The following is a 19247-nucleotide window of genomic DNA, read 5'->3' on the forward strand; positions in this document are numbered from 1 at the left end:
ATCCAATATGGATTATTGCGCCAACGATTATTATTCCGGTATTCTTTGATGAATTTAGAAAGCTGCATGATCTTGTTATCTAGTGCGATTAAGCCAGCTTCTGATTGGTTGCCGCATCTCACATCGCTCAGGTGATGTCAAAATTTCTTCTTCTTCGTATCCTTATGTTAAACATTTTCCATGGGGGTAGTGCTTTCGATCGCTGGGGCTTGCGTTCGTATGGGCAATAACCTGGCAAGAATTGGGCTTCTTCTGAACGGTCCCATTGATGGAGCGAGTTCTAGTTCCTCCCATGCACTAGCGACATTAGATGCCACATTAGACACTTCACTTCTACTGAGGCGGACGCCTCCTTGCTCACTTCTAAAAACGCCGGTACTGGGTTCCCGAAGCCCTGCACTGTAAGTTCAGTTCCCCTCGGCTCCTCCATGTTTGGTTTTGTTTCTAGGTATTTTTCCTATGGCCCGCATCCAATCTAGGTATTCTTTCTGTAGCCTATCTTTACATCTAAAACAGTCGATTGTAAGTTAAAAATTTTATTGAACTTAGCTATATTCCGTACTCCGGAAACCATTGCACGCACTGAGAAGGTGCAGAAACTGTCTTCATTAGTAGGAGATCTTGGGGGGAAATGGTTTCCGAAATACTGTTTGTATATGCGACAATTCAGCAAAATTGTTAGCCATTCGGGAAAATTTATTGTTATAAGTTGAAATAAATTCCTTCCTCTCTAATTTGACCCAGTCTGTGAATTGCTTGTGTGTTGTGCAGGTACATGGCTATCATAGGATAGTTTCCAATCGAGGCAGATGAATAAAATCTATATGCATTCCATTACTAACGTCTGGCAAACCTGAACTGCCAGCAATATAACTTTATAAAACCCACAGGGAGTGGAATCACTATCCTATTTTCAGTCCCTATAAACAATAAATTTGGGACTCAATTGGAAATATGATGATTACTAACCGAAAACTTTATTGCCTTCAAGGGATACCTTCAAAAGACCAGGAATGAAATTCTTTCTAATCTCTCATTCAATACTTTCATTCGTACGTTGTTCATACCATAATTCACGTCAGTGTTCAGCACTGCTGCACCCCATGCAACCCTCGAATTAAGAATGTTTTTCCCCGACTACGGTAGTGTGCATTACTGTATATATTAGACACAACACTCAAGAGGGGTGTTTTTGATCCGATCGATTTTACGTTGCCATCGTTTCAGTTTCACCCCTCAAGCTGAAGGGCGGCCGGCGCTCGACAGACGGATGTTTCAGGCAGTCGGCATCAGCCAGTGTGTTTATAATCGTCATCGGGACGAAAATACTCTTTGCCGCGTCGGTCGGGATAAATCCTTCGCACGCGGTCGTTGTGGTGGACGTTTGTTTTGAATTTCGGAAATTTGGATATTATATGAGTTATTGTAAAAGAGATTCATTTGACAGTGGATACTCACCGTTCTGAAATTTCCATTGACGTATCGTTCGCAGGAAGTTTTCGTCGTGTTTTCACTTCTCCCACACAACAGACGTCAAAACGAGTCCTTCGACCTTCCCACCCCGTTTTGGCGCCCATTGATCCACCCACAGCACCGGGTCGGTGTTCGAAACTTCGAAATTTCCGGAGTTCGAATTTTCGGGAAGAGAAATGTCTACCCTCAATTTTCTTGCAGTTTTGGTATGGCCAGCTTTTCGGGTTTTCGCGAATCCTAAGGACTCAGTTGGGGGTTTGTCGTATTTGTGCTGAATATTCGTGCGGAGGACATTCGATACTGACGGTTTGCTCGGATTTTTTCTCTGATTTTTTCCTCTAAACATCAAATCTGCAGAGGAAAACTGTTGGAAAATTTCAGTAGGGTTGAATGAAACTCATTCAACATAGTGTGTGCTTTTCCGTTTTTCGTTTACCGCGGATTCGAGTGAGTGTTTGCTGGAATCACTGTAAGGGTGGATTGATACAAACAACTTGTCGCGGCGTGCAAAAATCATCGCGTCGTTGCTTTTCCAATGATTCGGGAATATTGTGAAAGTTTTGTGGAATAAATTGAGAGAAGAAAATTACCAAAATCCAAGAAAATATCAAAGCATCTCTTGTGCAAAAAGTGCAAAGTGCCATCAAGCTAATTTCCCAAAGTTTCAGCTTGAAGTTTGTGTGGATACGAATCTGGTCAATTTGGGCGAACTCCTAGAATCCAGGACGGCTCGTTTTTGGATTACCACAAAAATGGACTAACCAGAAAGTAAGATAGCCGAGTTTGTTCGAGAATCCTAACCCTAAATAATATATCGGGGGCGGAAGAAATCCGACATGTTTTTTTCTTAAATGAGCCCTTATCCAGTAATAATTTCTACCTCAAAAAATGGCCTGCGGTTTTTGAAGACAGGAAAATTCTTAATCGAATTTCCTAATACGCATCATATTTGGCAGGATTAAATAGGAAGTTGGCTCCTAAAATTATCAATTTTCGTACCTTGGTTGCACTCTAAGGAAATTCGCAATCCCCTGACTTTAAGGGCAACACACCTTACTCTCGCACACAGTCTCAGATAAAAAATCGATCAATTTCTTAACCGTACACATGCAACCCAATGACAGCCTGGCTCTTGCTCCGTCGTATGTTTGAATGGTTGTATTTGTATCCTGCTTGCTTTCGATGGAGATTTGTGGAACAGACACTGGTCGGGAGGTTAGGGGAAAGGTGAATTTGGGGCTGTTCTCCCGACCACGAGTCAGTCTCCCCCGGAACACACATACATAACTACTGAAAGCATAAGAAAAACGACGAAGATGGAAAATTGCAAAATGGTTTCCTACGAAAACAGAAGACGAAGACAATCAGGGAATTGTATAGGAAACCAGAAACAAGCGGACGAAGGAATGGGGATGCCTTCACTTTTTGCCTATACTGCTGAGTTATGCTTCACAGTATGCTCGTCTCAATGTTGTAATTTGCATATTATATGATTGGTCCCCGTCCACAGGTTATAGGCTTTACGGGACAATTTCCCTTCCCCTCCAACTTACTCTGATCGCCCATGGAGGTCGGCTTTTTCTTGGAGCACGAACGTAGTAGAGTATTTGTCGGACGAGCTGAAATTGTGACACTATAAATGTTTTCTGAGTCCATTCATTTAAGTCTACAAAGCAGTCAGTTGGGCCTCACTGGCATTGGAGCTGCTTCGCCGGGGATGGCGTTCCTTCTTGGAGGGAAGTCTGGTTGAAATGGTTGTGGTTTCCTTCCAATCTCTTCACACGAAACAAACGATGGAGTACGAAGAAATGGTCCTGCAGACATCCTTTGCTATTGAATATATGAACTAAATGAGAATTTGTCTGGGTTTGTTCTGTATCTACACATGACTTCCCTTTTGAGGCCTTCTGTGTCTAAATGCAAGAAGAATCGATTTCTCCATAGACAGAATGCCGGGAATGGTGAGACTTACTGTGGTGCGCCAATTTCTTTCATTTCTTGATAATTTCCATTTTCCTAATTCAGTCTTCGGAAGGTGATTTCTTCGCAATGTCTTTTGCTTTTTGAGGCTTAATTTATGCCGAATGAATTTACCTCAGCAAGTTAATTAATTTTTCCGCATGAAGTTCTCCAATTTAAGTTTGGTTTGTCGCTTTGAGCTATGCACGGTAGTTGATGAGGAAAAAGTATGCAAGCAATTTGCCTGGTTGGTGATTGAAAGCTACAATCGGTGTATAATTAAAATTAAGGGTCGAGGGGAGCAAGATGTGCTTCTTGTTTTTATTGTATACTGAGTAGACGGAGTTAGGGAGGCTCTATTTTCAAATGTTTACCGCCGTTTGTTAATGACGATGAAGTGGTTTGTAACGCTCAAAGTATTCTTCCGAAGTAACATTGCTCTCATTTAAGCTTCTATTCATTTGGTAACTTTAACTTAATTTCAAGATGTTTCTCCCCAAATGCTTACTTCTTGCTTTTTCATTCATAGTTTCATTTACAATGAACTCCCATTTGTTGCACTTTGTTACCAAACCACAAAACCCAATCAACCCTTTCAGCCCCGTTTGAGTTCATTTGCTTTTTATCGATTATTGCCTACTGTGCCCCTCTAGACGGATTTGGGGTGGTTTCGTCTGGATTCTGCCACCATGCATGAACAATGCAAGTTTCCTAGTTCGAAATTCGAATTGATGTTGACTCTCTGAATGGATTCGTCTTTCTATGCGCTCATTTTCTCTTGCTCTTTTTAAAATTGAACAGCGAAGGAAGTGCAGGTCGCATGGTTACACAAAGTTGCAATATTATGGGTATTCGTTGTTGAGAGTACGTGCCATCCTCAGTCTTTCATTATTAGTGGCAATGTGGTGAAAAGCAATTTTCAGACATGGAAAGTTCATTATTTGACGTCAATCAAAATCTGACCGCGCGCCGGCGGAAATGCTGCTAAATGATGGGAGCGATTTTGCTGGTGAATTGAATTAATGCTACAGACAAGTTGGGCTTAATGTTCTAGACTTCTTTTTCGCGGAAATGAAGTCTTTCTGGGAGGTTTAAATGTTGATACACGACGAAAAAGTCTTTCGATCCTGCTAAATGGGGGTTTAGATGGAAGGATGAGTGGGCTTTGTGTAGGATTGGATTCTGTCATCGCATTTTGTAGTCTATTGGCTTATCAAAAGTTAATTTTTCTTGGAAATACCATTCTGGTCGCTAAATTAGGGATATGGTACACACGGTGCACTTGATCGAGTCCTTTTTAGTTTTGGTATTTCACACGTATGGCGAAGACAGCCTAATAAGATGTGGGTGGCTGTTTTTCCTCTCTATTGCATTTTATAAATCCTCATCGTGTACAGAATTCAATACTCCCCATCAACACCGGTCATCAATTGGGTAATTGAGCATTGATTTGACAGCCGCGGTTTTACCTATTCCGTATACAGACTTTGGTTCTAGAAATAATGCTTAGAATTCTTTCATATGCCTCTTTATTGCCTTCACGACGTTTCTGCCTAGCTATCTATTTCAACATTATCCTGTTTTTGTCATGCCAATTTAGATCTGGTTTGGAGTGCTGGGATTGTTTCTGATGCTGCCTGAGTCTCAAACAGAATACAGATTTCACCACATTTGAACTTCCCTCATTAATTCTCCTTGACACAAAAGTTTGCCGCATGCACATCTACCTGAAAACCCGGAATTTGTTGACCTAGAAATTGTGGCATGTCGTGCCTGAGATTTATTGCATGTGTCCTAGACCCAGTTCCGCTTTTGTCGTAGATCACAGAACATGTGACTCCACAGATAGTTATCACTTCAGTAATTCCAGACCATCCTAACAATTGTGGTCTTGACTTAGAGATCGCGGTTTTTCTGCGCTGGATGCTGCCTCTCCCTTAACTTCAAATCCAAAGATGATAACTGCCTCAGATTGAGGGCGGATGTATATTTATTATAATATCGCGTTGATGGGCCTCGGCAGAAAACCGAGACGTTGGAAGTTCCTTATTAAGGCAGACCTAGATCAAACACCGGTTGTAGCGTGTTTGATTGATGATGCCCGTTATGCTTCTGCTTCACTTTTGAACACCATACTAATGCTCCATAAGTGATAAACGAGTTCCACAATGTTAACCGATATGTTGCACCGACGTTGTTTAATTTAGCTTATCATCGATAACTTTCAGATATTATGCCTCACTTGATAGTGGAAACTGCTCACTAAAAATTATTTTTCTGAACGGTTTCGTTAGGATTTATTGTGATTCTTCCTCTCCCCACTCATCTATTAGACTCAGAGTTTGTTGTACCAGTTTTGAGGTAATTTTCATGAATTTTGTCGAAATAGGTATGTCGACGTCATTACCTGCTTTGTTCAGTAATGCTAGTGCTTCCAGTACAAGATCCCACGCAAGAGGATATGGAGGCTCTCTCGATGGGCATCTTCTACAGATAGCAACGTACAGAATCTCATCGCAAAGAGTTCTTGAAACAATCTGCTTCTCAGCCAAGATTGAGGAAGTCTAAATACAGTGTCTTCTGTTAGGTGGTTCCTGGCGGCGAACCCATTAAACTAAAGGAGGTGCTTTCGAAGCAGTATCTTATAATATAATCACCTTTTTATTGATTGTTCTGGTCTAAATCTTCAAATTCAACTGGCAGAATGCCTCCCCACTAAAGAGAGGGAAAAAGAGTTCCCCAAATAGCACGCTGGTTGCGAAGCATTGGCAAGGATGTTAGCTCTCCTTTTGGAGTGTCAGGTTCCATAGCCTATAAGACTTATATATACTTATTCTTCTTCCATAAAGTTGACTATAATTTCCTCCTATGCCGTCGGTATATCTTCCAGTGCGATAATGAATTAATAGATTTTAACTAGATACCAATAAATGTAAACCTTTTCTGTAAAAGTACAGAGTAGATTCCATCTTGGTGAGGCGGTTTATACGGTTCAAATGTGTTCTTCGTCTATTTGATCTTGTTCAGTGTCACAGTCTATGTATAGAACGGTTCCTTCCAACTGAATCTTCTTCTTTTCCTTCAGCTTTTGTCCCGTTCACAAGCGGTGTCGACTCGTCCCTGATCTGGGTGTAATCTCGAGGCTTTTTAATCCCCATCAAGCGTATCAAGCCACCGCTGTTTCGGTCTACCTTTTGGTCGTTTACCATCGACTTCGATGTACAGACCAATCTTGGCAAGTGAATTCTCGTTAGCACGAATTGCGTGGCCATACCATCGAAGACGCCTCTCTCGCAATTTTTCCAAGATCGATCATAACGATCGCGGATATCCTCATTCGCATGTGATCAAACCGTGTCACGCCACTAGTCTAACAACATCTTCGTCTCCATTACCACAAGACGCCGTTCATTGTTTTTTATAGTCGGCCAACATTCAGAACCATAGAGGACGACAGGACGGATGACATTACGGTAAATTTTAGATTTGAGACGGTCGTTGATACGTCGATCACAAAGAATAGCAGTTGTGCAACGCTACTTCATCCAGGTTGCGTTAATGCGTGAAGCAATTTCATAACGCAGTTCTCCATTGGCTGATAGCATTGACCCGAGATATTTAAATCGCTCAGTTCTCGACAGATCACTGCCGCGGACAGTGATTGTACCTGTTTCATGGGGATCGGTCGTCAAAAATTCAGTTTTGTTTAGATTCAATCTGAGACCGTGTTACATGGGGCGATAATTCCATTTTTGGACAAGTTGCTCGAGATCATTTTTGCTATCAGATGCTAGGAAATCATCTGCATAACGCAGTGCACAGGGCGCTGGACATTGGATATCCCGTGTGACGGTATCCATAATAAGAACAAAGAGGAGTGATGAAAGGGCGCTTCCTTGATGACCACCAACAGAGTGGATTCCAACTGAATTCACCACTTATTCTTATTTCAGAACCTTCCAAGTGGATTTCTAGAAAAATTTCTAGGATTTCCTTCCACTTTTTGTGTATATTATGTCTGGAGGCTGGAATAGAACAGAACGACACAACCGACATCCTGGCTCACGCGGAGAGATGACCTACTGTTTTCCAGCTCTGAAGGTATCCCGATACTGCCCGATTTCCGCATAGGATTTGAGAATCTTTTCGGGGGTTTCAGCGAATATAGGCATCGCTTGCTAGCTTATCGGTTCTCCTGTAAAGTGATCAGATCTGCGCCAGTCTGCTGAAAATTTATCTTTCCTTTATTGGGTGAAAAGGAATCATAGATTTCCTGTTCTTTGTCTGATCCCCACCATGGCTATCCTTTATTTTCCGGAGAGATCTTCATTTTGTGTTCACCTTTGTGATGATGATAGTGTTATCTTTTATCTACTCATATTTATATTTGATTAGTAACCAACCTTAATCCTTTTCACAGCTTCGTTAGCTTGTTTCATTATATTAGCAGCAAAGTTATCATTAATAGGGCGCTGGTGTATTCTCTTTTATCTTACAATTCTATAGGCTTTTATCGGAATTTTATTTCTTCCCTTTTCGCTTTGTTGAACAGGGCCAATTCTTGCTTTGTGCATGTCGCTAGGAAAATTTCTTTCAATAAGTTGGCGTTGTACATATCCAGCAACATCTGGGGGTGTTCAACTACGACAATTTTTATAACTTCCTTAAGTACCTCGCCAGACTCGAGCGCATCTATTACGTAGCTGTATAGATCTTTGCGGATGGATAGTTGTTAAGATCAGTTGTTCTTCTAATTTTGATTTTTTACTTTCGGGAACCGCCAACTTCTACTTTTTGTGAGCTTTTCCGCTTCTGTGTTCCAAATTTCTTGATCCTGATCAGTGTTATTTTTTTGCTATTATTCTGCAATTCGTTCAAATTCGAAACATTGGCCCTTTTGAGCCTGGTATGGTTCTCTGCATGGCTGCGGTGGCCAGTATTCTAAGGTTAACATTTCTTTCAGGTGTGCCCTGGTTTCCATCTATTTAGCTACATAGTAACAGGTTATATTGGAGCTGGACAGCATCACATTTTTTGGCACATGTTTCATCATTCTTGATTTTTTAAAGCCCAGCCATACCCCCTCCCTCCCTAAACGTAGATTGCTTCCTATAGTAGCATGATGTCCTGTGTGCTTCTCTCGCATCTTGGTCTTCAGAAGGTTGTAGAGGTACCTCTGTTTACTACAAGTAGCTCCAGGGTAGCTGCTATGTTTAAAACTCATTTGAACTCGTCCAGATACCCCATAGAGCAAAAATCACCTTTATTAGTAATAAGCTAATAAAAGTTCATTATGTGTTCGCTGTGTTACCATCGGGCATCAGGTAGCAACTCCTCAGCATGACTCTTCGCATTTAACGTACGCGAAGCCATTGCCTTGAAGCTAGTTTGCTGTTTTTGCGTGGCGATATCATCACGGTATCGGTTGCATCCTCAACCTAATCCTCGCTAGGCGGTCTACAGTATAGTTCGCTGATTATCATATATAATTCTTTTTCTGCTTCTTTGCATACTCATCATCAATAACGGTGTACCAACCAATGTCCAGTCTAGGCGTAAGGAACTCCAAATTTCCGGGTTTTACGAAGGAGTCTACCAATTCCATATCTCTAGCAGCTGCCTGTCATCCTAACCTACTTTTTGGGTCATGTCCTTTATTCATAATCAAATGGTTGTGATAACGCCCAAAGGTTACGGAATCGCTCATTCTCCTAAAGGGGGCATAAAAGTAAAAATGGCTTGGGGAATTCGTCTCTCGAAACGGCTGATAGTCTGCAATTTTTGACTCTACTCTACTACAGTGCAACGTTTCTAACGAAACAGTTTCTGCAAGCTAAAATGGGTCGATCGGTTGCCAATCGTTTACAGGTTTTACCATCATGGCTGATACCGGTAGGATGTACCTTTGAACAATTTCAATGTTGCATCTTCCCATCTTCATGGTTTTCATTTGATCGGTGTCATTGAATGTTATTTTTGTTTGAGTGCTTATGATGACACCCAAGTAGTCCTCACATCTGCTTTACGGTATGATGACATCAAAAACAGTTGAGTTGAAATGAAGAAGATAGAGCCTCTGTCAGTCACTGCAGCGGTGCTGAATATCAACTTGAAGAACTCTCATTAATTTCTGTTTTAACATGTTGAGAGGGCACTCGTTGAAGGCTAGTTTGTAGTCCATGGACTTACGATCGACATACCCACATGAGTATCATTTTGATACGTTGCAATTCTAACCGACGAACTTTCCGGTTTTCCCCCAATCAATTTTATGCTTGTTTTTGTTTGGTAGCAATTCAGCCCTTCACTGGCTAGTATCACCAACGCCTACACTTGCTTTGTCATTTGGCTCTGCACTTTCATCTTAATTTCCTTCAGTGGTATGCTTACCAAAGCGTGTTCTGATTTCTCTCCTCAAAGCGTCTTCTGATTTCTCTTCAAAAGCAAGAGAGTCATGACCATCTTCATTGTGTCTACTGGCTTGAGTTTGCCTTGCACAGTCAACTTTAGCTATGGCAAAAATACAGGTGGGCCTCTGTCTCTTATTTAAAAGTCTAACAGTAGAACACCAGTTATTGTCTCCTGCTACAATGTTGACCTATACAGCCACCTTTTCCATTATCTCCATGGTTGCTGGCAGTGGTCAATAATACCAAAATGCTCTTCAAACTGAGTTGTGAGAGAGACTCTCTTTTTCATCTTTTGAGACTATTTCTCTGGTTTATCGGCACCATTTCTAGCCCACTATTCTTGTGGTTGGTAACGCCTTCCTTTTGGAGTTTCTTGTGTTTGTTACGGATGACTTGACGTCTGGGGGTCATCCACGGCCACTAGTTTCATTGTTTGCTGCGTTGCTTCTCCTTTGAGGCCACGAAATGCTGCTGAGAGCTACATTTTTTGTATCATATTCCCCACTTCAAACCGGTATCTATTACATGAGCGACCTTTACCATCCCTTTCATATCCCATTGGTGTTTACATGAGTGTTTGTGAAGAGGAAGGGAAAGTTAGAGTGTCTGAATAATTGGCCCTGATTCAATATGGATTGTTGCGCCAACGATTATTATTATTAAGGGAGAGTTAATCTTAATGAAACCTACAACATCAATGTAACGAAGAGATGCAAATGGCGTATCTGAAGAGTTGCTAATTTGTGTTTTAATGGCATTAACCTGGAATTGGGTACGATGTCACTTGTGGCTAGAAAGATTAGGAGACGGAATCGGCTACCAGCGCAGAAGTAGTCTACACTCGCTCGTTATGGTCAATTTTCCTTGCTTGGTTAAAAATATCGTTAGATGCTATGCAAATGTTCATAGCATTGCTCCCTTGTAGTGACGTTCCTAGCCCATCAAGGTGCTTTCAAAGACTTTATTGTACTGGGATAGATAACGAGACCTGTTGAATTCAGTTTTCATTTGTTATTACGTTGTCTCATTGCTGAAATAATTATCCGTTTTTAAATTAGAAATTAATTTCATTGAATTTTCATTTGAATTTCCTACGCTGTTCACAGTAATCTTTGGAGAGGCAAGAATGAGATTTTGGGCAATGGTTGTCTACGTGTATGGGGCATCTCGATAATTGTCAAGGATTGATATATCCACTAAGAACATGCGGGACAAGTTTTCAGATTACGTTGACTTTACTCGATGATCGTATCCCGCTACAATCTACAAACTCCCGAGTTAAGGCTGCAACTTTTCGCTACTTCCAGTCTTTTATCGTCGTAATGGGATATTCTGAACTAGTATTACTTAGTACATTGAATTGTAATTTCCCAAATGCAGCGTCACATTCATTATCATCATTTGTTTCGCCCCAGACATTGAAAAAGGTAACATAGAAAAGCATAGTTCACATCTGCCTGTAACAGTCCTGTCGAATTAGTAACCTACCGCTACTCTTCTCCTTCTCTCAACATATTAAAAACGGCTCTCTCGCCATTTACCCACGATCGGTGCAACCTCGTATAGATGGTGAATATCCTCATTTTGAATGTGATGTGGTTACTGGTTCAGCGCAACATCTTCGTCGTCATTACCGCAAGGTGTCGTTCATTGATTTTATAGTCGGCCAGCACTCAGAATCATAGAGAGCGACAGGGCGAACGACGGATTTGAGGCGTTCGTTGGTTCATCGATCACAAAGAATGCTAGCTGTGAAATATCACTTCATCTAAGCTGCGTTAATGCGTAAAGTGGTTTCGTATCGCATCGATCCGGGATATTTAAATCGCAGCCTCTCGGACGGGTAGTGATAGTATCTACAATATTTCTTTGGTGTCGGTTATCAATTCACATTCATTTTCATACCGTGTTGAATGAGGCAATTTCAGAGATTAGCTTTGCTATGAGGTGCTAGGAAAACATCATCTGCATAAAGCAGTGATTAGAACGAAGGATGTTTGATATTACCTGTGGTAGAGTATATAACAAAAAGAGGAGAGGGCGCTTCCTTGATGAAAACGAACAGAGACACGAAGCGGTTTTGATACGTCTACCACACTTCGAACTTTACTCTTGGGATCGCTGGTACTAGGTGAAGGCCCAGAGCGTTCGAGATGAGTGAGTGTGGAGACGTTTCTTCTCACGGACCTTCATTTGGACATGGTTATTCCACAACTAAGTATCTCGGTTGATGAACCACTTACCAGGCTTGGTGGCCTCGAGGGATACATAGTCCCTCTTTTGGGGATTGTATTTTTTGCGTGATTCTATGATTCTTCGACATTCGTAATGGTCGGCAATCCCTTGTGGAAATCACTTCTTTTCTTTTCTCATGAAATCGGCACGATTTTATGCGCGGTGGACCAATAAGTTTTTTATGTTGGTTTATTAGTGGCTTGGATAGAAAGACAGTAATCAACGCCCAGTGAAGTGTGCTGGTCTTATTAAGAACGGCTTTGCAGCCACTGGCGATGATGGAATCTTATTACGTCGATTTGCGCTTTACTTTTCCCCCATAAACCAGTTATTGACAAGTACAAAGTCGCGAGTTACCTCAAAATCGACTTTAGCTCGCCATTCTCAATGCGTGCTCGAAATCCTTTCTCCCCCATGGGACCTGTTGCCGTCTGCCTTTTCATTCAGATGACCATTATTGGCGGTATATTCATCGCAAGCACTTTACAGGTGTTTATGACAAACAGTTACCAGAAGGTATCTTTGCGGCATCTGATTAATCTGTCCGGAAGGGATCAATTAGTTGAAAAACCCGTTCCCAGAAACTCTCCAACCGAAACATCTGAAAATAATTATGGTGGTTTGTGTGCATGGTCCTCGAGTTAATAATAGACTATAGTTATATTTTGAAAATTTACTGCGCATCCCCCTTAAGTTCATTCCAGATCAGTAAAATATTACTGCAAATAGCTTTTAATATGAGGCATTATATGGAAAGTTTGGTGGATAGCTTCATACGCCCAGAACATTATTGGCCCATACCAAAGAGGCTTCACTCCAGCCAAATCAGCAACAGATCAGACTTTCTTTCTGTGGCAAGCGATGAAAGAACTGTTGGAATATGAACCTCGCCTATAATAACATGGCCAGGGTAAAAGTTTACACGGCCATGAGAGAATTCGATATCCCGATGAAATTAATAAGAATAACTAGGCTGACCCTGACCAATGTGAGGGGTCAGATAAAAGCAGCAAGATCACTTTCGAGATCATGCGACATCAACAACGGATAAGACAAGGGGATGCCCTATCATGCGTCCTCTTTAACCTGGGCCACGAAAAAGTTATCCGTGATGCTGAGGTAAATGCGAAGGGTACGATCCTCTAAGTCCACCCAACTATTGGCCTATGTTGACGATATCGACATCATAGGAAGAATGACCCGCGGCGCGTAAACTGCATTCATCCAGATCGAGCAGGCGGCGCGAGATCTTGGGCTACACATCAGTGACGAAAAGACAAAATATATGGTGACAACGTCAGCACCAAAAACCAACCAACTAACAAGATTAAACCACACTATTCAAACGTGAAGAATAAAGATAGGAGGCTACCACTTTGAGACCGTTGATAATGTCTCCTATCTAAGGTCGTAACCGATAACAGCTACGACGGTGAAATTCTCACACGGTTGTTGGCTTCCAACAGAGCCTAGTCCAGCATACAAAAACTGTTCCGCTCGAAACGTCTCACAATTGGGTCTTACTGTACCAGACAATCATCTTGCCAGTCCTCATGTATTCCTCGGGGATTTGGGTTCTTGGCAAGAAAAATTGCGAACTCTTCGCCGCGTTCGAGAGAAGAATCCTCCGAAGAATTTTTGGCCGCCTACATGAGGATGGACGATTCCGTAGCCTATATAACGACGAAATCTATGTGCGATATTATGACCGTCAGGTTGTGGATAAAATTTGGCTCAATTAGTTTCAGTGGGCGGGTCATTTAATCCGCACGGATGAGGATGACCCAGCCCGAAAAGTGTATAAGGGCAAAATCTATGTTAGAAAAAGAAGACGAGGCAGACCCTGCCCAAGATGGAGCGATGGCATTGACCAGGATGCCAGGCAGCTTCTGGGGATATCGCAAAACAGTTTGTCTGGAGTTCCTTATTAAGGCAGGCCTAGACCGGATACCGCTTATTGGAACATAACATAACAACATAGAGTTGAATATCGGATAGATTCAACGTATATACACTACGAGCTATGTACATATAAATGGAACCACGGCGCACCCAAATATTCTTCCAAATGTCAACAAAACCTTTCATACTTCAAGCGCCGATCTTCCGATTTCCGTTTGGTTTCGTAGAGACTGAAGATCAATTCTTGAAACCGAGGCGTCACTTCGGTCTGAGGAGCCGGAAGTTTCGTACTCTGGATATTTTCAATGAGGAGTATGCGCATTCCTATTGTGAGTTTAATAATTAAATCGTTGGCGCAACAATCCATATTGGATCAATGCCTTGGAAGTAGAGCACGTCATTCCCGTAACGGTACACTACAGTACACTGTAGGAGGCAATGTGGTCAGTATTGCTCTGGCCCGAGATTATTACTCTGATTTGACTCAGGTAATCATTCACAGGTAAGTAGACTGGTATCCGGCATTAAGTCACGATAACAAATCCCTCTGCCTCCACTGAGATTTGAACCGCGACCTTTCGCTGCGATATCCAGCGCTCTAACCACTTATTGCGGGCACTTATTGTGAGTTTGGCAGGTTATAAAAAGAAGAATCAAGGTTTTCGCAGTAAGAACGATACCAGGATGGTTGCATAACCCATCAATTGAATACCCTTTCCATCACGTTTTACGTCAAATTAAAGTTAATAATTCTTTACTTTATTAGAGCCGAACCTATTCCGATGAGCCTTCTTCAAAGGTGACAAGAACTAAAAGAATAAAAGAGAGCGTAAGCCACAAGGAATGGCGGCCCATAAAATAACTAGTATGGCGATCTTTCACCTCTTTTCAACCACTGAAATGGTATCTGGATTAATTTATGGTTTATTATGTGCCACTTGCGTCGTTAATTTTCACTCCGTTTTGAGGTCACATATAACAATTGTTTTACGACCCTCAATCACGTTTGACATGGGAAATTTTACTTTGGAAGATACATTCATTGGACACGATTCACATATCATGTTCCCTGGAACTTAAAATCATTTTTTATGCAAGTCGTTAGATATTTTTCCCATTTCAGTTCTATCAGAACCAAATACCTATCTTTTTTCACACCCTCTAGTTTCAATCATCGTAAAACGTGCCTGTTATTTTCATTTTTTGCATACCGCAAAAAAATCATACCTCAACCGAACCTAAATCGGCTGATGATTCAGTTATCTTTTAAATTAACTAATGAATGGCTAAATGAATACTTTTTTAGAATAGACTTCCAAAGGCTAATTTCCTAACTTTTCAGAAGCATGGGTAGTGATCGGTCCATAATAATCCATTACAGTAATTAATTACATGAGTTTTTCACCGACCTCCAAGTTTTTCATTGTAAGACAGAAAAAAAACTTTTTTCCAAGATTTAATCGTTCGTTTTGTAACGATCCTTTTGTGACTCTGTTCGGAAAGATTGACTGCCAGTATCTATTGGTAATTAAGCGCTTCTATATCTTTTTCTAGACAATTGAATAACAGCTTTCCTCTGTCCATCGACTAAAGAATAAAGTTATGCATTTCTTGGATACTTTTTCTGTATCTTTTTCAGGAAAGGTACATGCCGTCTGCTTTTGTACAGTCAGTAATGAGTTGTTATCGCCAGGCCTCATTTAATCTTTTCCTTTTCACTTGGAACGTCGTAGTCATTAGTGTACTCAAAAGACCAGTAGTTTTACCACGTTCGTGGCGTATAATTTGGAAAATTGGAAGAACGTTGAAAAGTAATTTTTGGTGTTGCTTCACATGGTATTGTGAATGTTTAGAATTGAGGACAGAACACGCCCGCGCTTTATACTTTAATTTAGAATAATTACATGTTTCAGTGGCGCATAATGTTTGGCAGAATTCTGAAAACAGTAGATAACGAATTTGAAGAGAGTTGAATTATTTTCTCACGGATTGAATAAGCCAGTGGTTTTTTAAATTTGGAAAATTTATGCAAAGAATTAAAATTATACTGATGTGAATTTCAGTGAGCTTGGAAAGATACCGTGGAATATAAATTCAATGCTTCTTGTGTGGTTGAAATTATTCTTATGCCATACCTAGACTACTAGACTATCATTATCTCCTTTAAGCAAGTTCATTTATTTTGCAAATTTGGAGATACCCTATGTTAAGTTGGCAGACTCTTGTTCCATTCGAACGTGCTACACACGAACGCATCCATATACTCTTATTTTGCTACTTTTTCTCCCGGCCTTCATATTAAATCCTGATTCTATGTATTTAAAATTGTGGGTAATAATAAGGTTATGCGTGGTATTGAATTATTTCCATTAGGTATGTCACTAAAAAAATTCTTAATATCAATTTTGAAAATGTGTTGTCTTGTGCATCAAAAAATGCCTCTACAGACATCTTTATTCAATTTTTCTCGAAGGGAGATTTGGAAAATTTTCTCGATCAGTTTTAATCTCGATTCGCACAGCCAGTCCCTTTTGTATGCAGACGATAGTTTGAAATTTATCTCGCCTTCTCCTGGAAAACGTCGCGACATATTCTTCTCTTAGCAGGAGCTCTAGAAACGAACGCTATAAACTTGAGTAGCAGTAACTAGGTAGTCCTGTCAGTTTTTCGAAGCCTAGACAGACAAATTTAACTAGCACGAGTCAATGCGTCAATCAAATCTATAAGAATCAAACACTGTATACAATATACAGTAGTTATGTTGTCTGTCTCCTGTTCGCTTCTTTGCGGCGTAAAGGGCATTCGGCCAGTTTCTTTTTCGTAGTTTACTTATTCTGCTATTTGATTTTTAGTGAGACTGTGCGTTAGTTGCCTTATTACCACACTTTACTCTATCCTAGTGATATGCCTACAGAGGTGGAACAGCACAAAGACGGAAACAAACATCCATGACCAATTGGAATTCGAATTCGGGTAGGGAGATCAACAGGCTGAATCTAAGTCTTCAACCATCTGAAGACACGATATTTTTTCGTAATTATTTACGAGGAATCTTTCCTCTATTCGGGATCAAACCAAGGTAATGAAACTTTTAAATTGGTATACGAGGTTCGTTCGATTGTGCCTGACTTTCGTTAGTTCCCACGTTCGTTCGCCCGAATATTGTGTCAAAAATCATTACTCCAACGTGAAAAATGTATGTGTGAATATGGTTCCTAACCTTCTCACAGATTCCTTGAACAAACTAGTATTTTGACACAATTTCCAATTTTTCAACCATCCTATCTCAACTAAGGCTGTCTTCACTTTTTGCCTAGTATAACTTGTCGAGTTCAATTCGTTGGCAGTTCGACCAGGTGCTAGTTGGTACTAGCCAGAAACCGAACAAATTGTTACTTGGAACTTGGAACTTTGAATTTTCTTGGTGACGATGATCGCTTCCAAATCAATGATTGTTCTTGGTCTCTGAATCAAAGTAGTGAGTCTGAGCCTTGTCCGTCGTCGCAATTCCAAACAGAAGTCCTGGCTAGAACATGTTACGTTTTTCCTATGAAGTATCAAGTGACATTTTCTTTTGCTAATTAACCTTCCTGATACATACTGGGGAGATACCTTCTTCATGTGTCCGTTGGTAATAATTATTTGAATGTTATAATATGTGGTTCCTCTGACCTCAACTAACCTGACCTTTGAACAGGCAGTGCCTTACATTCTACCGAACTTAATATGCCCTTATATCGCTGCGTGGGTTCTTTCTATCCTACTTTGTAATATTTTACGTAAACGGTCAATGGTCTCCTTGTCAATATCATCCATTCAAATCCATTGGCATTGCGTTGTAGGTAGAAGTACTTTGCTAGTAAATCTTTGCTGTATAATAATTAAAATTTCATTACCATTAAGTTTAAACAGTTACCCAACCGCCTTATCTACGATTTGATATAATATACATTTAAAAACCTACCCGTTGCTACCCACCCTTCAATATTAATTCTATTAGGAGACTTATAATAATTGGTATGACATCACAAGCTGCTTTTTTTTCTGGTCAAATTTGCAACTTTTTAACATTAGGTTTCTATGTATATTTTCGTTTCAAGCGGCAGTATTTGTATCACTTGAGGCATAGTTACTAATTTTAAGCAAAAAGTTCAGGACTTTTTATTTAGCGAAGGTGAAAGGAATTGCAAAATTAAATTAGAGCCTATTAATAATGTTCTTGAATGTAAATGCCATATCATCCCAGGGAAAGATAGTAGCCAAAAAATAAACGTCGTAATGGAACTTTAGATTTATATACATCCTAAGGGGGTCATCCCGCCCCCGTGAAGTTCTTTTTTTTCCCATTAAGCGCTCGTAAGGATCACGATTACGGCCGCAGTGAATGCCATTCTATTTGATTGTGTCGAAATGCAGGCTGAACTGTGAGCATATTCAGATGTTTTTAGTGAACTAAATTAACTGCAAAAGAAAATTTTGAGTTGAGATTCTCTGAAATTAAATCGCTTCTATGAATTCGTCTTTTCCAGAACTATTTACTACTTAAATTTCATTCACCATTTTAATTCCACTGTCAAATTGACAAACGGTCACGAGGAGCCACCAGCAGAGGTGTGAGCTAAGTCCAATGGTCTCTTGCGAGCGCAGTGGATATAGCGAGCGCTTAAGCGGACGCGGCCATTATCAAACTTAAGTTAATGAACTTCATCTTTGAAAAAGTACGTCTTGATTTGCACTTGGCTTGAGATATCGAAAATCTAACATAGCAGTGTACCCGGTCCTGCCCTCTCAATATTGTCTTTAGTTGTTCATGTTCGTGGGCGGCGTTTAGCATGTCGTTGAAGTATTCAACCCTCATTATAATCTCAGTTCCACTCGGAGCTTCACAATCTCCTCGTGGGCCGCCCAGTCGTAATGGCAGAACGATCGTTTCCATAAAACTTACGAATGCGAAAAAAGATGACGCAAAAAGCATTTTGAGTGATAAAACCCCCTCCATTCCCCTGCGCCGTGGAACCACCATTGGGTATTACCTCACTGGGCGGAGTTGACATACTTTCTGACCTTTTCAGCTTTTCCCAATTTAGTCTTTAATGTTTGTAATCATGGAGTTGATCGCATCCTAATTCTTCTGACATGCGACTAATAAAAAGAATACGTGCTCTGTCGCCGAAATACTCTCCAGATCGATCTCCACTTAAATTAATAATATTTCAGGAAATTGGTTAGAAACCCCCTTTAGTTTATTCTAGAGTCATCAAAATTTGT

At 40.6% G+C, this 19247-nt stretch overlaps 1 protein-coding gene across 7 annotated transcripts in view; it reads left to right on the forward strand.

Annotated features, from left to right (window-relative positions):
* Window positions 1-19247, forward strand: part of LOC119647833 (neural-cadherin) — a 1165868-nt gene that overhangs the window by 74702 nt on the left and 1071919 nt on the right. For 4 of the 7 annotated variants that reach the window (XM_038049081.1, XM_038049108.1, XM_038049128.1 and 1 more), the window contains exon 1: window positions 1305-2241. The exons of 1 other annotated variant lie outside the window; for it this stretch is intronic. The gene's annotated coding sequence lies outside the window, so the exon portion shown is untranslated. Of the gene's footprint in view, window positions 1-1303; window positions 2242-19247 lie in introns of those variants that run through there. 2 more of the 7 variants (XM_038049099.1, XM_038049114.1) reach the window with 1 other exon arrangement.

The sequence above is a fragment of the Hermetia illucens genome, chromosome 1, assembly GCF_905115235.1.
Source record: "Hermetia illucens chromosome 1, iHerIll2.2.curated.20191125, whole genome shotgun sequence".
Lineage (NCBI taxonomy): Eukaryota > Metazoa > Arthropoda > Insecta > Diptera > Stratiomyidae > Hermetia > Hermetia illucens.